The following is an 18,296-nucleotide window of genomic DNA, read 5'->3' as shown; positions in this document are numbered from 1 at the left end:
CTGAATCCAGCAAGTCACAAGTTAATTTGCCCTCTCCCTTTGAAACGTTGGTTTTCAGCACCGTTGTGCTGAATCCCACCACCGATCCATTGGCTCTTCAGCATAGAATTCCTGGATTGTGGGTTCTTCGAGTGTCACTAACATCAACACCAACATTGTCCACCATCTCTACTGTTCAAGAGATAACCGGCAAGCTGTCCTGAAGTCGCAGATTTGATACTTTATTATAAAGGTCATAGAGGAAATGAACACATTGCTTAACCGGATGTTTGCCGTTGCTATGACAACAAGTGAATACCGCTAGCATCTTAGCCCAACCACCCGGCCATAAGATGACAATATTCATCAACAGCCGTCACCCTAAGGACCTTAACGAGGCGTTGTCAAACGTTGTGATGTATTCTTTAGAAAAATAAATACATTCATGGGAAGTTAGCTAGCATAGATGCCGGTTGTTAGCATTGTAATAAAGTGTTGATGATTCTCAAAATAATATGGTCAATCCAAATTATGTTGGCCCAAGCTCATTGCTGTTCTTACTTTTTTTTCTTTTCTAAAAGAGGGAGGAGAAGAAGGCGTGAGTGGGAAACGAGGAGGAGACGAGGCGTGGACTGGGATTAATACAGCCGATTCAGATCTTCACCAATCAAATTAGCTCCTCTCCTCACCTTTAATGCGTTAGGGGAGGTTCAGTGCAAGTTTCGTCACTTGACAACCCGATGACAGAAGCAGCGCCGCCGCTCCCACCACGCGCATCACGCGCTGTGCGTGCGTATCATAATAATAACAATGCCGATATTATAAAAAACAGGAGAGAGAGAGGGAGATGTTTTGGTCCGAGAGGCTGAGTTTCCGTTACGCGTGCAATCCGCCTTTGATCTGACGTCAGATGTGACGGGACAATCTATATAGATATAAATTCACATGTTGATTCAATTAGTTGCATTAAATAGTGTTTGTTGTGATTATTTATTGCATTTAAATGTGCCTGGAACTGTGGAAACCTGCCTGTGAGGTCTTGGCGACGTGTACGCACTGCGCGCCGGTCAGCCAAACTTCCACTCCGCCAGCTGTAATTCGCCTTGAATGAATGGGCTTTATTTGCGCCTTGCGCCTTATGCCAAGAGTAGACTAGGTTGGAGCTGGCGGGCTTTCGGCGAAGTCTCGGCGAGGCTTTTTGCCACGAAACTTCCACTGCACCAAGCTGAATCTGTGACGCCTCCCCCTGCTGCGCCGCCACACTCGTGCCCCCACAGTACCATCAACAACACAGAGGCATTTATCATTTACCAGCCGGCTGTTGACATATTAATAAACATGTTTTTCATCAGGATCCCTTATTGGATGTCTCCTGTCATCACTGTCATCTTAACGAGAAGCGGCGTCAGCCACAGGAAGGCTTATGCACAGCTTAATTGACTGAAGCCAGTTGAGATCATTTGAGGCTAACCACACTTTCTCACAACAAGGTTTTGATGAGCTCAGATCAATGGTGGGCAGGAGCAGAGTGTTGTATGTAGTGCTCATTAATTCAGTCTTCATACATCCCAGATGCTTGAGCCAGAATTAGAGGAACAGGAAGGCTATTGATCGTTCTCTGGCGTTTGGCCAGACAACACAGCCAGTCTGCATTTTCAGCATTAGAAAAACACAAACCCACATAATAGCCCTCTCTAAATGTTCCCGCTAGACAGCATACATTTGTATTATCTACAAGCTTGGTTGACTCTAACTACTGGCTACAAGCTAGAGATCTGAAATGAGTTGTATAACTCTGGGGGAAAGAGGCGTTCACATTACTATACCATGGGTTTAGACATCTGGAACGGCCATCATTAAGATCTTGTTTGTGCTTTCAAAATAGGCAGGCAGATGATTTCACAAGCGCAGAGCAACTCAGGGAAGACACAAATACTTTCTGTAAACAGAGCACAAGCAGATTTAATTCTGGAAAGGCTACTTGTTCGTTTTAGGGAGAAATATTTCTAATTTTTTAGCCTATGACTCTGTAAAAAGCCTCTATCCAACTACAACAGCACTTTTCCCTTTCTGTCCACACTGAGTGTATCTTTCAGTTGTACAACAAACATTTCTGCACAAGGCTATGTCAGCAAATGGAACTATTTAATTTACCGAGGGCCTAAAGATAATATTTACATAAGCATTGCTGAAGTGAAACCTTGCAAGCCCTGAGGTTATTAACGCTAATTATGCTTCATAAACCCATGCCCTTCCCTTGCCAAACACACTTAAGGGCCCCGCAGCTCTTATTTGAAGTTTGCAAGCTTGATCACAGAGAAGGCAACCATGTAGATATACAGATTAAGAGTCAGCAACATCCACCCACTTACCGGCTTAAAAGAGACAGTATTACTGGGTGTATTCAGGCACATCAAAGCCTGGTTGTGTTATGAATGGAGTGATACATTGTCTGAGCAATGGGATGTGACAGCACAGATACAGACTGTGGCTGACATGCCTTCCATCTGGGATAAGCAGTGAGTCAGGCAACATGCCCACCCCTACAACATATTTCACTGTATGTTGGTTTGCATTGGGAGTAATGGCTGGGGGTTGGCTCCTTTCCCCTTTACAGTTCAGATTTTCTACATAAAAAGGTTTTCTTGAAAGGCGTGAAAGTGAGAGCCAAGGTTTCTTGAAAAGCTGTAAAGTATCCTTCCTCTTGGATTCAACTCAGAATAAAAAAAGTTCCTGTGATGTCCATAAAACCATGTTTCGTTTTTAATAAAAAACGATTTAAAGCTCAAGGGATGACGAGGTGGATGAAGGTGCACATCATGTGACCAGGACTTTTCATGAACAGATAGTTAAGATTGATGGAAATGCCATTAGTTGTTGCAGGGAAGCCAAATAAAAACTCAATTTAAATATTTGGCACCAGATAAAAAGCCATTAAAATGGATTTTTCAGGGGACATGAATGAACAAAGTTGTGTGCCAAACCATCCAGTGCTGTAGATGGCAGGCTATTTCACGGAATAAGTGAAAACTTTGGCCTGACGGTGGCACTAGAGGTAATAATATTTATATAAAAATATATAGCACCTTTAAAAACAAGTTTACAAAGTGCTTTTGACAGGAGAATATATACACATACGGGTCTATACACAAATACAACATAGTTAAAGAGTTAAGATGAGGTAAAAACAGCAAAAAGTCAATAAAATATGAATAAATGACTGAAATAAATAAAATAAAAAAGTTTAAACGGGTGACATCACATAAAGGCAAGTCTATAAAAGTGTGTCTTAAGCAGTGTTGGTAATAACGGCATTGAAGTATAACGGCATTGGAGTATAACGGCGTTACTAACGGTGTTATTAGATTACTTGTTCCCATCGTAGCCGTGGCCGTTGCCGTTAATGAGAATGTAAAGTTGCGTGTTACTACAATTTGATTGAATGAAGAGCAACACACATCAGCTGTATTGCAAATGCGATGATGATTGGCTGGGTGGGCGGATCATGCCCTGCTCACATTGTCTCACTGCACGCTCTGACTACCAGACACAACAAGACAGCCACAATGGCGACGAGCCAGGGAAATGCAAAGGTAACGTTCTCGAACTGGAAGTACCGGCACTACTTCTCACTCATTGAACTTAAAGGCAAGAATGTTTATGCAACATGCACGCTATGCCCAGAAAGAAAGGCTTTATCCACTTCTGCCTCAAGCAACTCCAATCTTATGAAGCACCTCTCATCAACACATGCTAAGTATGCTTGAATGCAAAGCGTGTGAATATTATTTTATTTTCAATATTTAATATTGTTACTTTACGGAAGACTTAAGAGTAGGGTAGTGTTCTGTTTATTGTGCAGTAGGCCGAATATACAGTTACAGAGATTTGCACTAATGGCCAGATTTTCCTTTGTTTCTTTTTACCCAAGTTTACATTTGTGTCCTAAATTTGCAATATTTTCAATATTTATTTTTTCTATATTTTTATTTCTATGCATATCATTTGGCAGACTGCAATCTATTGAGTTCAAATAAATACCAAATGTTCTAAAATACTGTATATAGTGTTTTTATTCTTCAATCAGTTAAAGCTCTGGTCTACAATTTGCAAGATTTGTCAATTGAGCCAAATTGATCCAATAGTTGCCATCCGGTCTGCATGGCTACTATTGGCTAAATGTTCCGATCCAATCCTCGCTCACTCTCCTGCTCCTGCTCACGCCTCGTCCCGACTCACTTCCGCGTTTGAAACTACGAGCGGACAAGACGCTTGTTGCCCTGAGCAGTTCAGGTATGGAGGGAAAGCAGAGCGGCGGTAGCAAGCGGCCTCTGCTTTCCCCACCGGCAAAAGCTGAAAGAAAGAGAAAGTCTGTCACTGAAAAGACAGACACAAAGCGGAGATGTCGTAAAGAGGGCTAAACCCGAGTAAACCTCGGTCATCATTTGAACAGTGGCTCCGAAGATATGGATCTGAAGAGCAATGCTGATACAGCGGAGTTTCTGTTGAACAGCAGGGCTCTCAAGTCTCACGCATTTCAACCTGTTCACACGCTCACACCCACATCTAGTATTTCTCATGCAGACAAATTACCAGGATCCTTAAAAAAATGTTCTCTTATTTTACGCAAATAGTTTTGTGTTTCTGAAAACATTTTATGTGAGAAATGAGCTATGCAGTTGCTGAATCTCTCTTTATTTAAGATTGTCAATGGTCAGTTTAAAAGATTTTCGAGAGCTTGCGCCGTCTCTCGAAACTCGCCGCGACGCAACGACATTGCACGGTCAGCCAAAATCTCACTCTGAACTAAGTTAAAAACTTGAGAGCCCTGGAACAGGTAATCTTTGGTCGTTTATTGTGGATGTTGTGACACGGATAACTTTCATGCCGATGCTGGCTTATGACTGTGAAAGCTGCCGTGAGTTTGTTTTTGTGTTATTAGACGTGTCGAGACTATTTCAGTCTCTGCAGTATTGTTGATTTGTTCGACGGAGACGTTAGCCTGGAGGGGTTGTGGGCTTCGTGGGAGGCTCCGAGGGGAGGACGATACTAGCTCGGAGGGGAGGGATTAAAGACCACAGAGGGGAGGAGTGTGTGTGTGGGGGGGGGGGGGGGGCTTTTTCAAACCTTTCAAATCGTAGACCATAGCTTTAATATAAACATCTTTGACGTTAAAGATGTTAGAAAGTAATAGCGTTATAGAACATAAAAAATAACATCAGTTACTTTGCTGAGTAACTAATTACTTTTACATTGTGCTAACTGAGTTACTAACTCAATTACTTTTTAGGAGAAGTAATTTGTAACTGTAACTTATTACTTTTTTAATGTAAGATGACCAACACTGGTTTTAATAAGTGATTCAAAAGAAGTCACTGATTCAGCAAGCCTTAGCTCCTCGGGCAGGTCGTTCCAAAGCTGAAGGGAGGTATTCACTGGGGACCTTTAACATACGTAGCAAATTCAGTTAAGATCAGCAGAGAAGGACTAGTAGCATTCATCCTATGGGGAACATGAATCTAAGTATCACATTTCATGGTAATTCCTCCAGGAGCTGTCAAGATATTTTGCTCTGAGCACAATATGTTGACCTGCTGACGTTGATAGTAGTAAGCTATAAGAATTTTTTTTTACACATAAGATTTGAAAAGATCTACCAGAAACCAGATGGATCCAGATCCAGTAAGGTTGCTGCTCGGGGTGTCGTTCTTGTGTGCATCAGATCCACCCGTTGCTCCTCTGCAGTCCAAATATGGTCACTTCCTTCACTGATTGCTCCAAAGCATAGTCCACAAACCAATGGGGGACGTCAACATGACTACATCCACTTCTTGCATACAGTCTATGCAAGAAACAAGTGAGAGTTAAGTGTGTGTCTGTGAGTGTGTACACCCGCTTACATGCAGCTGGTATCCACCAGCAGCATGTTAAAGAACAGGAGATGTGGATGCAGCCTTTTCCTTGCTAGAAAGCCACGAGTCAATCCCACGGCTACCGTAGATCTTTCTATGCTGCAAATGTGAAGCCTTGAATCGAGAGCTGATGAATAGGCAGGAAAGGCTCTTATCGAGAGTCATTTATCAGCGGAGAATAATGGAAGCGAGACAAGATCACTGGAGCAGTCGGCCTATTGCTCCACAATATAATAGGCCTACATATTCTCAGTGTCCTGGAATAACTCTGTATCTTCATCTCTGTCACTGTCAACATTGTGCACTACTTGCAGAACAGGTATCGAAAGCCAAGAATCTGACATAAGAAAAAAAGATCCAGAGACAGCGGGCCCTAGTTTCGTAGACCAGGCGCAGTCAGCTTTCAGCGCACCTGCGCCGCGCCGACGGGGTGTGTCCGCCTGGACTTTGCAAGTTTCGTGCACCGCGCAGGCTCGCAGGCTCGCGCAGGCACACCTCCCGTCTCGCCCACCGGCGCAAGTGGGAAAGAGGGAGGAGAAGAAGGCGTGAGTGGGAGACGAGGAGGAGACGAGGCGTGGACTGGGATTAACACAGCCGATTCAGATCTTCACCAATCAAATTAGCTCCTCTCCTTTAATGCGTTAGGGGAGGTTCAGTGTAAGACCCGTCACTTGACAACCCGATGACAGAAGCAGCGCCGGCGCTCCCACCACGCTCATCACGCGCTGTGCGCGAGTATCATAATAATAACAATGCCCATATTATAAAAAACAGGAGAGAGAGAGAGGGAGATGTTTTGGTCTGAGAGGCTGAGTTTCCGTTACGCGTGCCATCCGCCTTTGATCTGACGTCAGATGTGACGGGACAATCTATATAGATATAAATTCACGTGTTGATTCAATGAGTTGCATTAAATAGTGTTTGTTGTGATTATTTATTGCATTTAAATGTGCCTGGAACTGTGGAAACCTGCCTGTGAGGTCTCGGTGACGTGTGCGCACTGCGCGCCGGTCCGCCAAACTTCTGATCCGCCAGCTGTGATTCGCATTGAATGAATGGACTTTATTTACGCCTTGCGCCTTGCGCCGAAAGTAGACCAGGTCGGAGCTGGCGAGCTTTCAGCACAGTCTCGGCGAGGCTTTTTGCCACGAAACTTCCGCTACGCCAAGCTGAATCTGTGACGCCTCCCCCTGCTGTGCCGCCACACCCATCTTGGCGCAGGCGATCTACCAAACTGCCAAACTGACGGTGCGCAAGGCTGCGCGGGTCGAAACTTGCACTGCGCCACCCTGCGCCGCCCTGCGCTGGTCTACGAAACTAGGGCCCAGCGTGTGAAGAGGGTAATTATACAGTTCCCAATGCATTTGTTGATGGAATAATGAACATTGGTTACATTTCAAAATCGTGAATTATATCATGTATTAAGAATTGATCAAAGATACCAATGGAATAATTTAATATTTTGAATAATGTTTACCTGTTACCTTACCTATCCACTTTTTGCCTCGTGGCACATAAGGCCTTCACAGAGCTGTTCCACCTCTCACGATCCGCTGCTGCAGTCCTCGCCTCCGCCCATGATCTCCATCCTCCTTCCCCTCTCTCCTTCTCAACGGTACGCCTCCAGGTGGTCTTTGGTATTCCTTTTCTTCTTTTCCCTTCTGGTGCCCAGGTCATTGCTATGTTGCAGTCGTTGTTGTGGTCCTGCCTCAGTATGTGTCCAATCATCTTCCATCTTCGCAGCTTCACTTCGTCACTGAGTGGCTTCATATCAGCTCTTTCTAGCAATTTTTCAGTACTGATGTGATCTTGCCAATGTATTCGGAGTATTCTTTGTAGGCATCTATTATGGAATACATCAACAGCCTTGTTATCTTCTTTGTTCATTTTCCAAGTTTCACATCCGTATAGCAATACTGGTACCACTAGTGTCTTGTACAGTTTTAGCTTTTTTCTTCTTATGATGCTGTTGGAGCTCCAGGTTTTCCTGGTCTGATGAATGCACCTCTCGCTTTTGACAGTCTATTCTTCAGGTCTTTCATACCGCCTCCTTCTTTACAAACTGTGGCTCCCAAGTAGGTGAACTGGTCTACCTCTTCGATATCTTGTCCATTTATTTGGAGTTTTTCCTGGTTTCTTGCGTTAATCCTCATTGTTTTTGTTTTTTGTGTATTGATCCTGAGTCCTACTCACCTGGCTTCTTCGTCCATTTGTGTTGTTTTACTCTGTATATGCGGTTTTGAGGAGGAGAGTAATGCTACGTCATCTGCAAAGTCCAGATCGTCGAGTTTTGATGTCAGCTTCCAGCGAATTCCATTCTCTCCCTCTTTAACTGTTCTTCGCATTATCCAATCCATTACAATCAAGAACAAGAATCCAGACATGTTGCATCCTTGTTTGACGCCGGTTTTTATGTCGAACCACTCGCATATTTCTCCTTGGTCTTCTACTGCACACTGGAAGTCTTCATAAAACGTGTTAACCATTCTCACAATCTTCTCTGGGATTCCGTATTTCTTCATTATCAACCTAACCTGTCTAACCTATGGAGCATTTCCTGATTGCGTCGCAACATCATCACTTCTTCCGGCCAAGCCCTGGAAAAACACCGGTCAAAACAAAAATACGACAGACGAACATGATGGAGCCGGAGTTAAAAAAAAAAAATATATATATAGGCCTATATATATATTGTTTTTTTTTTCTTTTAATTTTTCTTTTTTTTTTGAGCAAGAGGAGAGGCAGCTGCGGCGACACCGACAGCTTGTTTATGTCCGGCTGGGAGAGCCGTGGGGAGGTAACGTTAAAGCTGTTATTTTAGCCCATATTAATGTTCATACATAGCTAGCGTAGTACGTGGTAATGTGTTGACACCTGGTCAACACATGCATAGCCAAAACTTCTACTGATGCTGACGACCTGGACATGAGGCTAATTGAGAAAGTATTAGATGGAATCATTTCACCCCTGACATACATTTTCAATCTGTCATTTCAAAATGGGACGTTTCCTACCAAAATGAAAGTTGCCAAGGTTGTGCCACTGTTTAAGAACAGTGACACACACGAGTTTACCAACTACAGACCAATTTCAATACTGCCACAACTGTCAAAAATCCTAGAGAAGCTATTCAACAATAGGCTCGACAACTTCATCAACAAACATAAACTGTTATATGACAGCCAATACGGCTTTAGAAGGAACCATTCGACTGCTCAAGCTTTAGCAGAGTCTGTGGAAATCATTACCGACGCTATTGACCAAAAACAATATTCCTTAGGAATTTTCATAGACCTGAAAAAAGCATTTGACACTGTTAATCATGATATTTTAATAGCTAAACTGGAGAGATATGGCCTTAGAGGTGTAGCACTGCAGTGGATCAAGAGCTATCTACACAAGAGATCCCAATATCTTAAAATAGGTGATAACACATCGACTAGCTTGGACATAGTCTGTGGGGTCCCACAAGGGTCAGTTCTGGGTCCAAAGCTGTTTATATTATACATAAATTACATATGTAAAGTGTCTGATACTCTGAAATTAATAGTATTCGCGGATGACACAAATATTTTCTGTTCGGGGAGTGACTTGAACCAACTTGTGGAAACAGTAAATCAGGAAATGGCCAAACTTCAAGTGTGGTTTAACATAAACAAATTATCATTAAATCTTGGAAAAACGAAATACATGCTATATGGTAAAAGAGGCTGCAACAACAGTCCCAACATTCAAGTAAACGGAGTTAATATTGAGAGGGTCCGTGAGAATAAGGTTCTGGGAGTGATTATCGATGACATGTTAAGCTGGAAGCCACACATAGCACAATTAAAAAGGAAGCTGGCCAGGAGTGTGTCCATACTTTGGAAAGTACAAAAAATATTAAATCAAAAAGCACTTCATCTGTTATACTGCGCACTAGTCTCTCCGCACCTGCAATACTGTGCAGAGGTGTGGGGACACACATATAAAGGCTCCACACAGCCCTTGTTAATTCTCCAAAAAAGAGCCTTGAGAATTTTACACTACGCCAACTACAGGGCACACACTTATTTATCGAATCGAAAATACTCAAACTATATGATTTAATAAACTATCGCACAGCCCAAATGTTGTACAAAGCATCAAACAGAACTCTCCCCCAGAACCTGCAAAAATTCTTCATACACAGAGAGAGACACAATCTTAGAGGGGACTTGATTTTCAGGCAAAGGAAGGTACGAACTACGCTAAAATCCTTTTCCTTATCGGTCACAGGTGTTAGGCAATGGAATGTGTTAGAAGACGAAGTCAAAAAAACACCAACACTGAGTGGCTTTAAGAAAAAGTATGTATATTCAACACTTGACCGGTACAGATTATTGCATGTGAGTTGATAAGGGTCTGGAGCACAAATCAGCAGGCAGGGTGCTGTGACTGGATGGGAGCATAACAAATGAACATTCTGTACCCAAACAATAAGCTGGACCTGAGAAACTTGTATGGTATGATGTCAGTTGTACGTGGTAGGGAGTATCAACAATGTGGACATAAATTAGGTATGAATGCCAAGCACAACTGCTACTCCCACAATTCACGATGGAGTTGCTGAGCTGGTCACTGAATGCTGTCGACAGAGTGTTCTCAACACGGCGTGCGGGTTCTGGTGAACCTGCGTGCCCGGATGGGACCTTCATGTCCGGCTACATCATGGATGGTTGGGGAAAGTGGAGAGTCATCTGCCTTGCCACTCTGGATGTGGAAGACGTCGAGGACGTGTACGTGTTCGCGTTCATGACAACTGGAATGATCGCCTTGGGATGTGGACTTTTCATGCAATATCGGAAAATGCGAAAGATCGCCACTGAGCTGACCAGTGTGAGGGTGGACAACGCCACTACTCGGTCTGCTGTGGTTGGGATGCGCTCTGACATCTCTGCAGTTCGCGAGTCCGCGGCTCTGGTGCGAGTTGAACTGGCCACTAACCGGGAAGAAATAGTGACAAATCGGTCAGCCATGGTCGGGATGCGCTCTGACCTCTCCGCAGCTCGCGAGTTCCCGTTACGGAAGCGAGGTGAAGTGGCCAATAACCGGGAGGAAATGGCGAAGTTAAGGGCAGCGAAAGCTGCAGAGGACAGTGATGATTAATAAATTAAAAAAGAAAAAAAAGGGGCTCCCACACCATCCCATCAAATAGTAGCTACACTGGACTTTCTTTTTTTTGTTCTGTTCTCTGTCGATTGGACCCCCTCCAGACTTTGTTACATGATGAGACTGCTGTTCACTCGTGATGAACAAATATGAACACGTGTGCAGACACTCACGTAATCTGTATGCACTGGACTTCAGCTCTCTGTATCACCTACTGCTGTAACATAGTATGTCAAATGTCACAAGTGTAAGAAAATGTTAAAATGCAATTGACAAGAAAAGACTATGATGTTGATTTTTTTATTTTTTATTTATTTATTTATTTTTAATTCTTTGTTCTTTTTTACTTTCTATTTTTAATTTTATTATATATATATTTTTTAAATTTTATTATTATTATTATTTTTTTCTTTCTTTTCCCCCCTGGGTAATGGGGGCGGGACTAGATAAGCCTCGGCTTCTCCCGCTTTCCCTTTCGGCCATGTGTATTCATGTTTACTGTGTGAGCAAGATGTGTGAGGATGACTTAATGTACATGCCCGAAATAAACAAATAAATAAATAAAAAAAATAATTAATATACCCGTTAATAAATGGTACCGCTAAGTGACAAGCCATATTAAGTATAGATTGACATGGATAATGTCATTTAACCATAAGACTTAATACAGGGTTTGTACAGGTGCTTAAAATGTAAAATCTTTGAAAATGCTGTAATTTTAATGCTGTTTTTCAAGGTCTGAAAAGTGCTTGAATTTTAGTTTAAATGCTTGGCTTATAAAGTGATTAAATTGAATAGTAAAATGTGTACGAACCCTGTAAATAGCCCTGACTTAACTCAATATTTTATTCTTGCCTCTCTTTTAAACATTTTAGTGACATGGCATCCGTCGATTGCATCAGCCCTGCAAACCCTGATGATGGACGATGTGGTGGACAGTGGAGACATGCATCCCACACCCCCCACCTCCCAGATGATGTCCCACTCAGAGCCAGAAGAGTCCAGGGTCCTTATTGTGGCATCCCATCCAGTCCAGCAGCACCACCAGGGACTCCTGCTCAGTCAATACTGTATGTTCTCTGTAAATAGTTATTTCTGCTGATCTTTTGTAAATAGTTCTACATGTTAAGAACACCCACTTGTCAATAGTTATTGTAACTTTGTAAATATTTGTTAATTACACAAAAAATAAATTATTTTCTTGTCACTGAAAAGCAGTTCAAAAGTTGACTTTAGTTGTAAATAAGAAATGGAACAGATAACGTTACAAGGTTATAAGATTTAATGTAACTACAATATTTGGAAAAGAAAATGGAACAATACAATATTTTTAATTAACAATTTAAATTACAAATCAACACAGAACTTAATTGAACAGAAAAAAAACATCCACCACCCTCCCAAAAATTCAACGCCTCTCAACCATTCTCTCCAATAAACTAAAAAGTCTCTCCATCCTCTCTCTGCTCTCCTTGCTCTCCCTCTGTAACTTCATGTCCTCCCTGATCAAATCCAGCATTTCATCTCTTTTCCTCTTTCTTGCTGCTGTCAGTGGCCCTGTGTTTTGGCCTGAACAGGTGGTCGTTCTCATCCCGGAGTTTGATCAAATCCTCAGTCTGCTCCTAGCTCTCTACAACAAAACGACATGTAAAGCACATTTCCTGTGTTGGGACCTAACCGTTAGGACTACACAATGCGGCCTACAAAGCCTACACAATGCGGCCAGACAAAGAGACAAAGGAGATAAAAAACTACAACCACCATTTTAGTGTCACCTCCACCTGGTCGCGAGATCTGACGTCACACAACTGGGGCCCTATTGGCTGACAACTGCATGGGACTCCAGGGGGTCCCCCGGACCAGCCGTGAGCTATAAATCCCGCGGCCGCCAGAAAACTTTCTCTCTCCAAAGTAACTCGCGTTACGCCAGGAGGTGAAGATTACGTCTGCAGCGTTTCCCTTTGTCCTAGGTAAGAAGAAAAACTTTCTTCGTCCCAGCTGCCAGCAGAACGGATAACTCGACCCATCTTTGTCTGAAATCAGCTGACTAAATCGCCGAGCCCCGCGATTCATCATTTCCCTGCAGAAGGAAGAATAACTAACGGTTTTCTTCAACCAATTGGATCCGGCGCTGAACGAGCGCCCACGAACTACCGTCCGTTGCCGGCGTCAAGGAATGCCATCACCGCACGGGACGAAACCCTCACATCGACGCATCTCACATCGACAAAAGTAAGAGGCTATTTGTCTGGGCAGAAGCAGAGATTCGATAGTGTAGGACATGCTTGTAATTCTTGTTAATGTGTTTTAAGTTCTGATCGCGGATCGCCGAGTCCGTTTGTTCATGTGCTGCTGTATGTGAATGCTGATCGTGTACCCACGCAGCTGGGTTGATTTCTGTAACAGTGTTTCCGACTAACCTCCGCCATATTCGCGAGCTCAGAAAGCCTCTACTATCAGTTAAAAGACCGGTCTCGTGATAGCGGCACGTTTTCTGTGCCTCAGAATATTGCTCGCGCATTCTCTCTCTCTTTGTTTGTGTCCCGCTAACACACACACACACATACACGCCGCACACACGTGTCCTAAGCCAGCTGTTCCCGGCGGACGCTAGGGACATAGCTACATCTGGTGGCTACATACAGCTATCTCTCTCTCTCTCTCTCTCTCTCGCTACTCCACCGGACGTCAGTGGCTCCGCCCCTAAACGCTGCGAGGAATAGCTCCACCTCTCTCTCTCTCGCTACCCCATCGGACGTCAGTGGCTCCGCCCCTGAACGCTGCGAGGAATAGCTCCATCTGGTGGCCGCACATAGCCATCTCTCCCTCTCTCTCTCTCTCTCTCTCGACACGCACGCGCACACACATACGCACACACACACACTCCACGTGTGTCTCTCCCTTTGTTTAAGCTTAGCTTTGTGTGTTAGGTAGTTAGGTAATAAGGCTTTGTTAATTGCAGTGTAAAACTACACCGAATTCCTGAAGCGCTTATTGACAAGGGTATGATCTATCTGATTCTTGGTCTTTCCATCCGGAGATACCCACGTTGCTTTGTGTATGTCTTTATGTGGGAATAGAGTTCCTGTTATGACCAGCTCGTTCATGTCACACATTTCGCATAGTTTTTCTCCATTGTTGTTCCGCCTTCTGAGTCCATGCTTGCCCATGACCCTTTCTTAATCTTGGTGCTCGTTTCCCACTTTAACATTCATGTCTCCTGTCACAATCAGCATGTCGTGTTTGTTCCTATTGTCGAGTACGTCTTGCAATCTCATGTAGAATTCGTCCTTTACTTGTTCTTCTGCATCTTCCGTTGGCACGTAGATGTGTACACACGTCAGCTTGATGTGTTGGGAATGGTACCTGGCTTGAATGATTCTTTCATTGACTGGTGTCCAATCAATCAGGGCTCTTGCTGCTGTTTTTGACATCAGTATGCCTACGCCTTGTATGTGGTTGTCGTCGTCTCTTCCTGAGTAGATGATGGTTTCTCCTACTGCCAGTTCCATTTTTCCTTGTCCTGTCCAGTGTGTTTCGCTTATGCCCATGATGTTGATTCCTCTGGTTGCCATTTCTCTTGCTGCTTGTGTTATATTTCCACTTGTGTACAGTGTCCTTACATTCCAGTTTCCGATCTTCATGGTAGTCTTCGGGTGCAGCAGTAGTGCATTCCTTTATTGTCCCTCAACGGGGAATTAACTCCGTTGGCCTACCTTTTCTTTCAGGGTTCCTGTGAGACCTTCTTGGTTAATGTGATGGCTCGGGGCCTAAAGACTTCCACCATACATCGCTCCCACAGGCAATCCCCTACTTTGGCGTTTCCAAGGGTGCACCGACGAGGGGGTGGAGTAGGACTTTGCAACCCTTGAATAATATTTAAAGCCACTTTAAGCTTGAATCTTCCACTGGCTTTCATTAAGCAGTTTGTAATTGATTTTTACAAATACATGTTTTATACCATTTTGGTGGCCTGTGTGTTTCAACTACGTACACTCTCAATCATGAGCCATCAGGGGGCGACTCCTCTGGTTGCAATAAGAAGGCAGATTGCATGGAAGTCTATGAGAGAATGACCCTACTGTTATGATCCGCTATGACAGCGGCCAGTTTTCCACGTTGCTCTGTTTTCCCCTTCTCTTCTCCTCGCTTCTCCTTGCTGTCAGTCTTGTGGGCATGGCTTCTCTCTCTCTCTCTCTCTCTCTCTCTCTCTCTCTCCCCTATCACACTTCTTGCTCTCTTTCCCCTTCCTGTTCGTCAACCAAAAATACACACCTACAACTCATCAGCCTAATTAGTGCAAGCTTATACTGTATAGTCCGGTTCCTGCAATCACTCTTTGCTGGATTGATCCTTCAGAGCTCTCTGCTCCGTGAGATATGAGTTGGTAAATATGAGTTTATGGTCTCAATCTCTAGTTTACAAGTCTTCTACAATCCAGCATGATGTACATTTGCAACGATGGTCCATTTAGATTTGAATAGATGATCAGTTCGCTCAATGCAGTTAGCAGCTGACTTTAACACTTAGCTGTAAAGTTGACCTTAAATTCCGAAGCTAACTTTGTTAGCAGCTGCACACCAGAATTCTGGTGGATCCAGATCCAGTAAGGTTGGTGCTCGTGGTTCCACTCTGCTACTTGTGTCCGTCGAATCCATCTGTAGCTCCTCCTCAGTCCAAATATGGTCACTTCCCCCTGTCTAGCAAGGCCCTGCCCCCTTCAGCTCAGTGTACAGCACTGATATCTCCATCTGCTTTTGGAACAAGGACACCACCACATCCCTAGTAATCCCAGAGACATGCTCTGTGGGTTTCCTGTCCTTTTGGTTTGGCTGTAATAGATCCTGCTGATCTCTCCTTACAGTTTTCTCTGGGGATGCAGCTGCATTCACCTGCTCTGTGACCTGCTAAACAGAATCCTATCATTGTCTTATTCTACACTTCTTTTGCCCCTACATTTATCCATTAAAACACATTGATGGCAGCGGAGCTGCCTGCCCATCAGGATCTAATCTAATCTAACTCATTCACACATACAGTATTTCGGGGGGAATTTAGGGTACAGTTTCCTGCCCAGGGACACGTCGGCACCACAGAGGACGGCTTGCTCTACCTCTGAACCACAGCCAACCATAGTATACCCATAATTATCAATTATGCTTAAAACTCTTAAGATGGCAGAGAGAGGTGGGCAATATTCAGAGAAGAAATATAAAAAAATGATAAACGTTACTTGGCCGTCTGCTATGAGCAAATTCAAGTTTTAAAGTCGCAGATTTGATACTTTATTACGAAAACAACCGGCGATTATGCTTGCTAAAATCCCATGAATGTTGCATATATTTTTACAATTAATACTTCGCAACGTGAGACAACGCCTCGTTAAGGTCCTTAGGGCTGTTGATGGTTATTGTTGGTTAATTTTATATGGGCCAGATTGACATCTTATGGGTATTTGTTGATCGTGCAGTTGGACTAAATGCTAGTGGTAGCTTTCATTTGTTGTCATAGCAAAGGCAAACATCCGGTGTTAGTGGATCCAAGCAGCCAAAAGAAAACGCCAAAATAAGCCATTGTAGGTCTCCCTGCATTAATAAGGGATAAAAAATATGTATATATATATATATATATATATATATTTTTTTTTTTTTTTTTTGTGTATCCTGTACTTTTTAAATCAGGCTATTTTTACTTGTCTATCATGATATCAAGCTAGACTGCTCATTACAATGTTTAAGAAGGATGCAAAAACTGAAACCACGATCATCTGTAGTGGTGCGTACAGTGATGTGTCCTCCGATGAACACACTAATCATTTTCATTATATGACAGGATCACGGCTTCAGACTTGATAATGATATCCTCCGTGTGAGTGTTGATTTGTTGGCTTGTGATTTGAAATGTGTTGCATACAACTCGAGAGACACCTAACATCCCACGAGAAAGGATGCCAGTGGCTTATATCTTTGTTTTGATTTGTTCATTGGTGCTGTATTGCCGCAGTAAACCATTTTTTATATCGGGGGCTCCAAAAGACAGCAAAAGTAATGCTTTCATTTAGAGGACATCTTTGCAAAGAAATCCTTTGAGGGCATCAACCCAGCTGCTGCGATGCATCACGGTGAGTAAAGAGATCAGAGAACATTTACAAAGTAGTTTAAATGGAAATGTCCTTATTTGAGGTAACTGGAAACCTTGCATTCCTTACTTAACTTTTGAATATCAAATTAGCATTTTTGCTCCGTTGCAGCTTAACCCAGAAAAGCATATTGTGGTGTACACGGACCTGCAACTGGCACTATTAGACTTGTATTTCCCTGTAGTTTGCTTAATAAACCTCCTTTGCCATATGATTTAGTGGGGCAAACCCTCCCAGGCAGTCATTTTAAATCCCATTAATCACGTTCCTATGTGCTTGCAAGGCAGCTATAAGTGCTCACTTAGGCCTTTTCTCCAGGAGGCGAGGAGCTGGAGCCACTCATTTGTGAGGAGAAGACACGGCAGTCAAGTCTGTCCACGTGTATGTTAAGTGTTGTGTTCATGTTTGACTGCGTGTTCATTTGCAGTCACGGACATTTTCAGAAGTACTCCGCAAGTCAAAATACACACCAACACATACACATCCTCCCTCTCTCTCCTCTCAGACATAATCACACGATGCACTGACGTAATGCCAGCTGGCTGCTGTGGTCGGGGGGTGCTGCTTCATTGTTGCAGCCTCAGCAGCTCGTTCATGCAGGCTCCTCAGAGGAAAAATCCATCTGAAGGGAGCGACTTTCAGAGAGGTAGCAGGGACGGCCAGAGAGCCGGTTGCCTCACAGCCAGCAGCAGCAATGTTTGTCGTCAGCTGTGGAAGACGAGGAATGGCTCTGGACCCGCTCTCACTGTGTCATCTCACTGATATCTGTAGGCCTGAAAACACACGGAGGCTTTGAAGTGCATGTTAATGAAGTATCAACAACATATATAATTGATCAATCAAGTATACACACAGTTCCGTCAACACTGGATACATATGCAGAAGGTGACATGATTGCTTCAAGGCCAAGTGTTTCTATAACGATGTTTCCAACTGACAAGCTGAGCCCTGATACAGATGCAAATGTGTACTGAATATATTAACTAGTGTTGCCATGATACCAAAGTTAGGACTGCAATTATGTCATATATATATGTTATTATTATCGTGGTATTATGCATGTACATACTGTACTGACAGCCGTGCAACATTTCTCTAATTTCAAACTAGAAACCATTAGTATTTGGACATTACTT

This window comes from Eutrigla gurnardus (assembly GCF_963514095.1).
Source record: "Eutrigla gurnardus genome assembly, chromosome: 13".
NCBI classification, from domain to species: domain Eukaryota; kingdom Metazoa; phylum Chordata; class Actinopteri; order Perciformes; family Triglidae; genus Eutrigla; species Eutrigla gurnardus.
The sequence above is the reverse complement of the archived record's forward strand: the minus strand, read 5'-3'. Positions refer to the sequence as shown.